Here is a 14,439-nt window from a genome sequence, read left to right as displayed (position 1 = left end):
TCGGGTCACCAAAAACTGCTCAATAACGAACGGGGTCCTCCCAATCAGATATCGGCTCATAAAAACAAAGGGCATCTCCATCCCATCCTCTGCCCATACCTCGCAACCTGTATATGGTCTCCAGGTGACCATATCAATATCATCGAAAACCCTCCTCCAATGCTCTAGTTTACCCAGCTTATGCTAGACAACTAGGCCTCTATATCAGTAGGCATATGCTACACCTACGGGCCTGTCTCTATCCGCCAATGGCCTCACTACTGGAATATGCTCCCAGCACCATACCTGTAATAATGTCACGCCAGCTGATAAACTGCCGTAACCAAGGTATACTACCTCATGCAAGCTCCTGTAAAGATGGGCCAGCATCACTGACCCCCATGAAAATCTCCACCCCTACATCACCATCTGCTCCAAAACCAACCCCCATCCCACTGAAAATCCCTTTGACCTGCGATCAGGACAAAGGAATCCCCCAATGAATCCTGCCAGTACAGATGGTAGGGGTACATAGTCTAGGTCCAAAAACTCCTGCCAGGGGATCTCATATCCACAGACAGTCTCAGCATGAAATATGCGGTGCAATGCCTCTGTGCCGCCCTCCTCTGACTGCTCGTAGGGTAGTAGTGCCCCTACCATAGGAATGCACAAAATCCGGTAGCAATCCTCTGGTGTCACTGTCATCTCTCCAGTGGCAAAATGAAAGGTGTTCGTGTCGCTATGCCACCTCTCTGCCAATGCTGTCAAAAGTCCCCGGTTCACAGTGAACCGAGGCATATCCAGAAGAGAGGTCAATCCACAACTCTCTATAATGTCCAAATCTTCCTGGGACAGACGTGGTATCAGCATCCATGGTCTCAGAAATCTCTCCCTCGACTGCACAACCCCCAATCGCTCCTGTCAAAACAAACAAAAACATATCCAATATCAGTTTCCACATCGAAACAAAGATATCAAAATCAAACTTACATCAACAACATGAAACAATTTGCTCATCTACATCAAGTTCAAAATCCTATCATTTCATATCAACTTGTAAAACAACTCAAGTTTTCAAAAACCATATCAAAACTTGTAAAACAACTCAAGTACCAAAATCACATAAACTTGTAAAACAGCTCAAGTTTCCCACCCATATCAAAACTTGTAAAACAACTCAAGTTTCCAACCCATATCGGCTTGTAAAACAACTCAGGCTTTCACATACATTGAACTTCAAACAGCCCACGCAAATACATCATATTCCTGATCACAACAACAGCTTGATATATATACATAACCTAGAAAAATTGCACATCAAAACAAGTTATACAAATACTCATCTTGGGTAAATTCATCAAAAACACGACAGGCACACAAAACACATTTTCAACTCGGCCAAAACTGCAAAATTTTTCTGATGCGCTAAAACAGATCTTCAATGCGCTAAAACACCCCCACATGCTAGGCTGTTTCTCCTACGCGCTAATATATCTATCCTATGCACTAGACTCTGTCGACATGCTACTCTTTTCCTCCGCTGCGCTACCTAACCTATCCTATGCGCTAGACTCTGTCTACGCGATAATATATCTCTCCTAGGCACTACCCATTTAGCCCTATGCGCTAGGTTATCCCTACGCGCTAAACCCCCTTCCCTATGTGAACCCCGACGGCTCCTATGCGCTAGGTTAGTCCTACGCACTAACCTGTGGATGCGACACGCTACCCACCACTTTACATGCGTTGTTCTACGTACACGCGCTAACCTAAAAATCCTATGCGCTAACCAACATTTTCGGACGCGACCCCTAAATTTTAAGTTGATACGCTACTCTACACTGCCTATGCGCTATAACAGACCTTAGATGCGCTAAACCGAAAAGCCTGAACTTTAAAATTCAAGAAATGACTAAAAACGACAAAACAAAAAGTCAAAAAGGGGTCAAAAACATTGACTTACTGGTGCTCCACGCGCTACAGGCCTCCGGTACCTCCGAACGCGCTCAAAATGGTGTCTGTGATAGGGAATCGGCATTTTCTCTCTAGAGCAAATTCTCTTTCTTCACAATCAACAAAGCACAAATGAACCTAATTTGACCCCTTTTCCCCTTTTATAAGAGGAAAATGAAATTAGGGTTAGCCAACTAGCCCTGTAATATGGTCGCGGTCTCACCTATACCAAAACAGTTGTAACTTATCGGGAGATGAATCAATCTACACACCTTTTACATGCACAACATCCTACACATCATACGAACTTTATCAGATTGAATCAAAAAAATTCAAAATTGATTCATCTCCCGAGGGGGCATCACACATCAAATCTGGGGCACAACTTGCAAATAAAAGAGTGACACAACAAAAATTGCATTTGATCATAAATCATGATAAGGCATCATTTTCTTTGAAATAACATGTGCACACACGTCACTTCAAAGAGAGGCAAAATGTAGACGTATAAAAATGACCAAATTCCTAAATGAATATTTTATGTTCATTTCTCTATTTAATTAAATCCAATTTAATTAAATTATCCACATTCCTCTATTTAATTAAATAAGTTACTCAATTTATTTAAATTAAATTCACTATACCCATTTAATGAATAAATCATTTTATTCAATTAAATCCCCCTATCCACTTTTAATTAAATTCAAATTTAATTAAATAGTTATCCTAAAATTGAATAAATCTAATTTATTTAATTTCTCCAAATACAACCAAATTGAATGAAAATCATTTAATTCAATTAAATCCTATTATCCCTCCATCCACTTGCAAAATCCCAAACCCCTTTCTAATCCCTTCTAGAATCCTCTAATCACTTCTAATTAACCTAACCCTCCTCTAAACTTTGTCACATCCCTAAACAAAGGGAAGTCACTTCTCAAAAACCTTAAAGTTTTTGATAACCATTGAAGGTTTTCAACTTTCAACCACTAAGTCTTTGAAAACCATTAAAGGCTTCCAACCTTCAACCACTTAATCCCTAAAGTCTCCAATAACCATTAATGGTTAATTCAAACCCTCCCACATGATTAAAACATTTGTTTTGACTCAACCTCTATCCAACCCAAGGGTCTCATCAGGCCATTAATGCTTTGACCATGATTATCTCTTAATCATTTGCACAAAGGTTTATCCTTGGATTAACTCTTAATCTAGTGGGTAAGCCTAACTTAGACTTGACCCTTAGCCTTTAGATAACCATGAGGTCTTCTCAGGCCTTTAATGCCTCCAACCTCTTCTCTCAACCCAATCCTATGTTGACACTTGTCACCATTTCATTGGTACAAATTGTGCACATGGATCCCCAACTTTCAAACCTGGCCCTTGATTAAACCTTTCAATCCTAACCATCCATTGCCCTGTTTGTGCTATAAATAGAGCTCTCATTCTTCCATTCTAAACAATCATCTTTCAAATTTGTAGCATCTCACTTATGCTTAAATTCTTTCAAGCTTTCATTTCATATATGCTCATCATTTAGCCTCTTTTAGATCATAAATTAGACTAATATGCATGCTTAGATTACTTTCTTTATCATTTTAGTTCAATCATAGACTAAATGTAGTATGCTAGGATAGTATTCATACTAATCTTGTCATCTTATCATTTAGTTTATTGCATTTTAGCATCATACATAGCTTAACATCTATTTCATACTAAATTTAGCAAAAGCATCTCTCGTTCTCATATTTGCCATCCCTAAACCATTTTGCTCAGTGATCTGAGAGCAAAAACATTGGTTTGAGGGACATTGTGAGATAGAGAACCATGGGACCCTCCTTGGGAAGCTGAGTAATACTACGTTACTCCATAGCTTGCACCAAGAAGTCCTGTGTGTGTGTGTGGACTAGTATTCTAATAAATTTTCACATATTTAGTTTTATTCACCCACTTTTCTCGCATACAGTTTCCATACTATCTTGGTGATGGTGGAAGAGACATTAGTGAGAGTACAAGTTCTATCTTGTATCCATCCATGCTAGTACCTATGTTTTTCAAATTTTTTTCTAAGTCTTTCATCAAAGTTTCTCAACTTTCAGCTATAGAGGCTGCTTTGTTATGAGGAATAAGGGTATCAACACATTGTTTGAAAGAATTAAAGGTGTGGGTTGTATCAACAAGAACACTGAATTCAACTCTATTGTAGGGAAATTTTAGGTGCTGATGGTAAGTAGATGGCACTGCTTACCTTTTGTGAATTCATGGTCTTCCTAGGAAGATGTTGTAGGATAGAGGAAGATCAAGCACCTAACAAATAACATCTCTTTCTATAGGTCTCACCCTAATCCATAATAGTACCGGACCTTTAGAGGTTATTTCTTCTTCATCATAAGCTTTGATTATTATTTTCTTTGTTGGATCAATGACATTCTCAGAAAATCCTAACTACATCAATAAATTGTAGGTACAAATATTCAACCTCACACCTCCATCTTTCAAAACACGCTTGAATCAATGTTTATGGATCATATCTTCAATGTGCAATGGATGGTTATGTGGATTATTCAAGGAATGGATATTTGAGTGGTAGTTCATTTTAATTGTTCAACAATGCTATAACCAAAAGAAGATGATGAAGCTAGTTGTTTAGATTTAGCCGCAATCGTATCTAGTTGTTTATTTGAAGAAGTCGGTAGGTTTAATGTTTTCAATGGATTCTATGATGTCATATCAGGAGAGGAGGAACTAGCTCCTTTGAGAGTAACCTTTTTTTGAGTGTAGGTCACAACATTAGTAATTCGTGTTTTGTTTTATTTATCTTTGAATATGACCACATTGCAATATTCAGATTGGGAAGGTTCAAGCATGTTAATCATATTATCATTGTTGGCATAGTTGTAATTGACTTTGGCACCTCCCTTTGATCTTGAACAATCACCCTACTCATAAGAAGGTAAGGGATCTTTGAAAGCTTTGTGATCAAAATTGGTTGCATGATTTCCAACAACAATTTTACCAACATTTATAAGGTCTTGAATATCATGTTTGATTTTCATGCAATTATTTGTTGTATGACCCTTGTTTCGATGATATTCATAGTACTCATTTTCCCTCCACCATTTGAGTTTGACCTCAGGATCATATGGCTTGGAGTTGTCAGGCAATATGATCATTTCATTTGCCAATAGAGTCTTAAGAGTTGACTCATGAGATTCTCCCAGAGGAATAAAATCACGTTTAGGTTTCCAAACCCAAGTCATCTATTTAAACCACTCTTTTGATTTCTTGGGTGGATTTTCTACAGTGCTTTTAGTGGCTTTGAGGGCTTGTGTGCCACTAGTCAAATTGAATACTACGGGTTTTGGTTTTGGTTTGACATTATCAACCACTGCATCCTTAATAACATTTTTTTAATTATCTTTGTCATATTTCTAGTATTTGTTCTTCTCTTTGGAATTAGAGCCTTGATGTGTTTCTTTATAAAGTGATATATCTCCTTTCCTTACAAGCACTTCCTCCATTTTGAGAGTGTTGTCCACCATCTTGTTGAATGAAGGGTATACTTGCATTTGGATATTATATTTCAACTCAAGAATCATATTATTAATAAATATGTCCATCTTCTTAGAATCAGGAATGGGTCGTGAATATCTAGAGAACATCTTTCTCCAATGTTGAAGGAAAGTGAGAAAAGGTTCTCCAATCTTTTGTTTGGTATTACAAAGCTCGATTATTATGACTGAATGACGAATGCTATAGGATTATTTTTGTAGAAACAATTCAACTAGTTCTTCAAAAGATTTAATTCCCATAGGAAGGCCTAAAAACCATTCCATATCTTGTCCTCCTAAACTTCTTGGAAAGAGGAACATGAGATATGTTTGTTTGTGCATGAACTCCATACATAAAGCACATAATTATCGAACATGGTCTTTAGGATGTGATTTATCATCATATTTGTCAAACTTAGGAATCTTCACTCTTCAAGGAAATGGAGGCATGGAAAGGTTCTTGTCAAATGGGAATGGGCAGATCATGACCAAAGAATACTTTGTAGATGATTTACCCTTGTTTTTCAATTCCTTGATTTAAGTTTGTAATGCTTGCAATTGTTTGTTTACCATCATTAATGGAGTATCTTCTTCTTTAGTGATAAGGATTCTAATGTTATAATCAATGGGAAGTTTAGCGCATTGTTTTGCCAACTCTAGGAAATGCTCTTCTTTTTCTCTAGCCATTATAATTTTCATCATTTTTTGGAAATCTTTATCAGTTTGACAGTTATTTATAGTAGCTTTTGTAGGTTCAGAATTTTCAAACTCGCTAGATGAGGAGTCACTATCAATAGCATGGGTGCTAATATTATCATGAGTGTTGCATTTAGTAGCTTCTCTTTCTTGCCTTCCTCCAGACATGGTGGGAGATAAGGGTTGATAAAAAATTGGTATACTTGATGATGAAGGTTTATTAGAGATGGGATCTTCTATAAAGAATGGATTAGCCTGTGATGAAAAGGGTTGTCCTCTACCTTTTACATCTATCTTATGATAACTTCTAGTTTGAATAGGCATTTACAATCGATGTGACCAAGAGCTAGGAGTGATACAATAGTCAAGATTAAGTTAGAGCTAGTTGTTTGTTTGAGGTTTGTTTAAGGAGATGAAGACCAAGTCTCATTTTAGGAATGATATATCCTGTATAAGACGTGATCTAAGAAGATCAAATTGATGAGGGTTTGATTGAACTAGTTGAGACATAATCAACAAAGTCATATAACACAACATCTGAGGTACACTGTCGAGATTGTTTATGCTCAAGATTAAAATGACCAGATATACGGTCACTATAAATTGATTAATAAAGTAAGACAGATCTAGAAGATTACTTATCAGACAATAATTTAAGGACTCCCAAACGATAAACTAGAAAATTCATATGATTTGTTGACTATTTTCATACGATAATTTAATGATGTTCAGATGACAAACTATTAAAGATGAAGATGCCTCGTACGACAGTTGACAGTTAACCAAATGATAATTCCCACTAGGTAGTATGACTAACTAGAAGACTCGTACAATAGTTGACAGTCAACTAGACAATAATTCTCATGGACCTAGATGACAAAGTAGAAGACTTGTACAACACAGGACCAGATAGGGAGGAGTTTCTAACAAGGATAGAATTTTGACCACTGAGTTTTTTATGTTTTTGATTGTTTTCTAGTTTCAAAGTTTTAGTTTTCAATTTCTAGGATAAAAACACAGCAAACATGCAAGATCCAAAGTGACTTGAAACACAACATGCTAATTCTAAGTAAGTTGGCTCAGAGAGAAAATGTTTTCTTACAAACTTAGGTACATACCCAATAGCTAATCAGAATGTGACCAATAAGTCTCACGCAATTGATTCTCAACACTGCATTAGCCGACTCCAAATGCTAATGGGGGAACAAAATGAAAAGTGTCTTGGGAGAGTTACTATCTCTCTTGCACAAAGATTCCCCCTTTTTGAGGTGAACCAAGTAGCTGCTATCTTATAGTTCCTAGTAAGGATTTCCATTCAAAATTACCCCTTGAAGTCATTCAAGCATGATTGAGGCCTATAGCCCGATAAAGTACTGAACCAAGATGTAGTCACACAAGCATGATTGAGACCGCGAGACCCTACAAAAATGCCTGATGTGAGAGATCTCAAAGAGAAAACTCAAATAATCCCATCCTCCTAGACTTTAATCCCAAAAGGCCTATTTATTATAGTGATTTGGAATGCTTGGGTTTAGCTATACTCACTTAGGTCATTCTCATAGGGTGATTACTTTTTCCAACTATGAAAGGCCCACTAAAGGAACACAAATCTCAAAACTAGAAAAGCTTCAAGGGTTATATTTTTATTGTCTATGTAAACAAGAGCATACTCTTCTACCTTTTAGACTCTTCCCAAACACAAAAAGAAGATTTGTTCATTAACCATATCACAATTTAAATGCCTAAAAATGAATTAAATAATACACAATGTTTAGTTGATTCTCTTTAGGCAACCTGCAAAAAGAACGTATTAGTAGTCATGTTGTTTTTTATTAATGGAATCTTTGACAAGCGTAAGTTTGATTGATAGATTCTTTGACAAGTGTTCTACAAAAAACCAGTTAGGCTCTGAAAATATCTCAGATAGATAGAAGATATATTAGGGTTAGCATTAGTAAATCAAATTCAATTCAAGAAAAAACCCTAAAAAGAATAATTTTTCTCAAATGACAAAATTAGAAATTTGTACGACAATTCTCACTGAACCAAATGAGTATTCTCAGTGAACCAGATGAGTAAATGATAAAATTATAGAAGTAGAATATCATACAAGGATTCCCACAGATCTGTATGACAAACTCATAACTCATACTATGTGATGCCAAAGCTCATACGATAGTGCAAAGGTTTTACGGACGAAATCTGGAAAATAAAAAGGACTGATCTACAAGGCCGAAAATTGTAATCTTTGAGCCCCATGGTGGGTGCCAAAAATGTGTGTGAAAAGTGGACCTGTATTTGTATCTAAATACACAACACTTGAATAAGTCATTAGATGCATGGTTAGTAAATAAATAATCAATGAATAATAAAACCATTACAAAGTGACCTATTGCCTTCTAATAGATGTGAGTTTTAGTATTTCTCTTTGATTTTTTTATGCAACACCAATGACTAGAGAACACCTAAATGAAGAATTTAATCTATATGAGCACAAAATTGAGCTAAATGGATGAAATATTAAGCTAGATGAGTGAATATTGATGTAGATGAATTAAAGAAATCATGATTAAAATAATATGCAATAAAATAAGATGTAATATTCTCAATGCACAAAATCTCATTGAACCACAAGCAAAAACAACATAATAATAATGAATCTTTAGCATAATCTATATGAGAGATGAGAGACTGAATTTATAGAAAATCCAGAGAGAGACCAATGGTCTGTTAGGGGTCCCACAGATACTGAGAGGGGGGGGGGGGGGGGGGTGAATCAATATCTAACCGGTAATAAGTTTTTCTTAACTTAAAACATGCAGAACAAAATATAACAGTGTACCGGTATGCAAGAAATAATGCAATAAATAGAATCAAGAACATCCACATGAAAAACACATCATAAAACAAGATGTTAATGAGGAAACCCGGTGTGCGAAAAACCTCAGTGGGATTTGTGACCCACAATATTCACTCACTGGCCAATAAGAGAATATTACTTACAATAGGGGCCTGCACATGCAGGAAGGCCAACTGCCTAGAGCTCACTGCTCAATGGGAAGTCTCACTAACTTACAATAAGGATTATACAAATCCAATAACTTGTACTGCTTTACAATAGCATCTTGTATGCCACATTCAGTACCGATTCCTGCTCTGTTCTTTACATATACCTCATGACCTATATTTTGCACATTAGGTCTACCTAATATTTTTGTTTATGCTTCTACATCACTCATACAAATGTCTACAATGATCTCCTTTATATATAAGAGTCATTTTACAATTTGCCAAGTCGGCTTACAATAATAAACAAAATATTGTATAACAAAATCCTGTCGGCCTCTGTGCCAGTATACTTCCTTTCTTCTGTGCCGGTGTCAGTGTCCTAATGCCGGTGTAGAATGTGTTTTGCTGATGTCGGTATAATGTCTTTGCCAGTGCCATAGGATTGCAAGGTTGCCATCAATGAGAAAACCTTCAATCACATACAATGTCTCATTGGAGTGTGCATATGCCAACAAGGTCAAGATCAATTAATTATGAGTGACCGAGATTCTCCAAGAGCAAGCACAATCCAGGTGAATTGATGTGATTGGCTACTTTTCTTAGCTTTAAAGGAAATTGAACTAAATTTAAGATCAAATCAGAAAAACTGATTTATTCCATATTTTTATTCAATTTTGATATTTAATTGATTTAATTGCTTTTCTAAGATTTTTCAATTTAATTAATTTCTTTTTTTTACAAATTAATTCATTTTTTCAAATTAATTTCTGATTTTTTGCAAATTAATTCCTTTTTAATGATTTAATAGAAAATTGATCTATTAATTAAATATGCTCGGATATTTAATTGAATAAATAGGATAATTGATTGAAATGATTTACTTGGAACGATTAATTAATTAAATAAATATTTAATTAATATATAATGATTTATCTTCCATGTGACATTGATGATTGAGGAAGTAATTAATTAGATGCTCATGGTTGACTTAATTAGCTTTGGTTAGGACCTTGGTGATGTAGCTGAGATTAGGGTCCCATGGTTTACGTGACCATTTTTAGGGTATTACATGTTTAATGCTTGTGCTTAACTTTACAAGCACACTGACATTTATAATATTGTCAATGGGAAGAGTGGAATTTGAATGCTTTGCATGGTTTTTAGTGTTCAATGAACTCGTGTTCTTTCAAATTTTAGCCATGTTATCTTTCTAGAAATGTAATTATGCTCATGTGTGTGTTTGCCACCATGTAATGTCAAAAAGCATATATTGTGTTGTGAGAATCAATGGGAAATATGAAATGCTTTTCTCTCTGATTCCACAAAAATATATTTTTTTTAAATTTCAGTGAAGAAATACCACTACACAGATTCAGATGGTAACACTTTTGTATGATTTGATAGATATGTAAAACTAGTATATATTTATTGTACATTGTTTCACTAAAATTTATTTTCCATTGTTCCATTAAAATTTATTTTCTACTAACTAATTATAAAAATAAAGGCCCCCATAAGATATCCCTCCATATTAGTATATATAGATTGTTTATTCAAGCATACTTAATCAAGACATGAGCAACTTGTGAATTTTGTTCAATATTTTTTGGCTAAAATTTTGGGAGGATAATATGTTGGTCTTGCCATTTTTAGTTTTATCCTTAATGTGAAAAAATAATTATTCTAAGTTTACCAAAAGGTGATTTTACTTTTCCTATATAAGACATCACTCCTAATGAATTTCATCTTCTTCGATTATCTCATTATTCCCTTCCAAGAGATATTATTATGATGCAAGAGCCAATCTTAGTTCAAGGAGAAACAAGCTATAGCAAGACATATTCAATTATGTTTTTATAAAGATTTCCTGATGGACTTTATGATTATTTAACATGTTATTGCATAAACACATGGATGATTTATCCTAAGAGAATTATATCATTAATTGAAGGTGTGACGATGTGAATCAAGCATCTAAATTAAAACTTATATTTCTATTCATCATTGTTGAAGGTTTATTACTCAAACCTATATATAGAAAGACCATTTTTATCCTCTTATGTACAAATCCATCTCATTAGAAAATTCAAATAGAGTACACACGAGCATAGTGAAAACAAAGATAGATTCAATGGGACCCAGTTAACCAAAAAAAAAGAGGAGAAGGGTACCTAACATAGTTATATGCTATTTCAGCCTAAAAGTTGGCCAAACACAATGATAGAATCTCTTGTGACCATTTTGCACCTATTCTACATATGAACACCTATTTGGATGAGGATGCCTAGAAAGAGTGTTCACCTAGTTTTAGCTTAGATTTTTATGATAGGTTCCTCTTTGCATACCCTTCTCAGATCTAGGTTTGTTCTTTTATTATCAGTTCTGCATCTATCTATCAATGTTGTTCATGGTCAAATTTGCATCTTTTAGCCCTATTTCTTAACATTCAATTTTTTAATCAATTCATCTTATTAAATAAATAACAAAATCAATCAATTAAGTGTCCAAATCTCACCAATAGGCCTAAAGTTAAGGCCTAATTTAATTATTCTATTCTATTATCATATTATATTATATAATAATTTTATTATTATATGAAATTTATATTTTCTTTATTTATAATATTATGTTCTTACTAAGTGCTACCATAGGGGATAAACCCCACCATTAAACATCAATTAGGAATTAAAGTATATTATGCATGTTGTGCAGCAAGCCATTAGTTCAAATTAATAATCCTATATGCCTATTGGGTAGAGAACGGGTCCCCAAAATATCTAATGTAGTTGCCAAGATTTCCTAAATTATTCTATTGAATCTTTTCTCTATACAAATAAATCCGCTCATATATTTTCTTCCTATTAACTATAACAATATCAAAGATCCTTGTTATTAGCCCATGCTTGCATGAAATATTGATGAACGGGATAGCCCTTCTAACTATATCCACACTATCACTCAAAACTAATTTATGAACCATGATAGTACCCAATGTAAATGTTTCCATGATTTGGATTATAGTAGAATAAAAGATCTCTTAAAACCAATCCATTATAGAAATGCATGCTCAACCACCTATTCTCACCAAATCCTTTAACAATCACCTTCATAGTATCTTCATCCTTAATCTTGACAAATCTATGGAGTTTCTAGTCTCTAGTTTCCTCATTTCATTTGTATCTAATATCATAATAATAAAATATGACAATCCATTTCACACCAATTTAATCTATTATCCCTAGTATATACTCCTCTTCATGAGGACCAAAACAAGCCAAAGATCTCAAGATCGATAACATTAGGGAGAAGTACAACGTATGACACCAACACCATCAAGAAAAGGGAAGCATACTCATATATCAGAAGACAACCAAGATGCCCAAGGGACATGTAGGATCCATAAAAAATTTATATATTATGACCTTATTCACTCACATTAGTTACATGAAATTGAGTCAACATAATATATTGGCAAGATTCAAGGAGAATAGTCAAAGTATATGAGACAAAAATATATTTCCCTATTCCTTGTTCAATTTATCTACCAATCTAACCTCAAGATATCTAAAGGTTAAACCATCCCAAAAATTTAGGCAAAAATCCAAGATGTCCTCTTCTTGGAAAATTCTCACATTAGCCACAAGGTCCACTTTGTTGTTTGTGTCTCACTATACATGCATGATAGAGAAATCATTCATTCCCTCCAAAAACTACTAGAATCTCTAGATCTAGGCTTTTAACTTCCGATTGGTTATGCCATATATCTTTACTATGTTGATGCATAGTATTAAGTCTCCCTCTATGTCAATTTTATTCATACATTTATCATTGCATATCCAAAGACCATGGATGAGGACACTTCCATCTCAAACTCATTATTGAGGGTCATTACAATCCTCTAAGACAGGTCCTAGACAAGGTAGCTATAATAATCAAGAATAATTCTTTTAGTAATAGCAATACTATGATTGCCCTTTGCTTCCCCATCAAAGATCAACTTTAAACATCCCCTTAGGGGGTATCCATTTCAACATTTTTTGTTTTTTAATACTTTTTTGTTGTGTTCATCTTCTTCAAAACCATTAGTCCTTGCTAGTATTTTTTGCAATTAATTTTCCCAACATGTAAATTTTAGCCTAGACTATATCCATCCTTTTATATTTAAAGTTTCATGGATTCCTATCTCTATATTTTTAATACCTCTACTGGGGCCTCTAATTTTCAAATGATCCTTCTATTTCACTCTTTTAGTGTATGCCACATCACCATAGATTGAGATGAGTACCATATGTTGGTCCACACAAAATTGTAATTTACTCTTAGCTAGCTTATAATAAAATTTGTGATGTCGTTGTGATGTAGAGCAGACCAATCTATCTAGTCCTAACATTGGGATCAAACAAATGAATAATTTATGATAATGTGATTAGTCATCTCTTCTCTACTCTTATAGAGACGGCTCTAAATTAGACTATTTATACGTATGCATCAAATTTGATCATTGGTTAATATGGACTTATGAATAACAATCCATAGAAAGGCTACTGCCTTAGGTAGGAATGAATGAGGCCAAGAAAGCCATGATGGCCAATAACTTAGTATTTTTCTTATGTTTGTTGAGTTAAATTTACAATCTTATTAGTATATGCATTTTGATGTTTGACTCACAATAGCTAATTGTGTTCCTTTTCATTCAAAGTTTTCTTTATATTTCTTAATTCAGTGTGGAGTGTAGATGTTGATTTTGTTAAAAAGGGGTAAGTGATTGATCTCAATCTATTTGAAATTCTTAGTTGTGGGGTAAACCACCCTCCTAATATAATATGCTAAATTCCTCCCCACATAATTTTGGAGAACCTTTTCACATCCACAGAGCCCTTTAACATCATTCCATGAATCTTCCAATGATTTGGTTATCTTACCATTATTAATCTTCCAATATATATAGTCAGTGATTAATGTCCTACAATAACACAAAAACTCCCAAATAGTCAATCCTTTATTGATGTTTATGTTTGTGAGAATTATATTGGGGTCTTTATTATCTAGGTACTTTCTTCAAAAAAAAATTACCATAGGCTTTGTGGTTCTTTGAACATATTCTAAACCAATTTTGATCCTAAATCCAAATCCTAAGTGTTCAAATTTTGAAGTCCCACCCCACCATCAAATTTTACCAAGCATATCATATCCTACTAAACCAACATGATTATTTTCTCATCCTTTGATCCTCCCCGCAAGAATTTTTAAT

The sequence above is a fragment of the Cryptomeria japonica genome, chromosome 7 (genome assembly GCF_030272615.1).
Source record: "Cryptomeria japonica chromosome 7, Sugi_1.0, whole genome shotgun sequence".
Taxonomy (NCBI): Eukaryota; Viridiplantae; Streptophyta; class Pinopsida; order Cupressales; family Cupressaceae; genus Cryptomeria; species Cryptomeria japonica.
The sequence above is the reverse complement of the archived record's forward strand: the minus strand, read 5'-3'. Positions refer to the sequence as shown.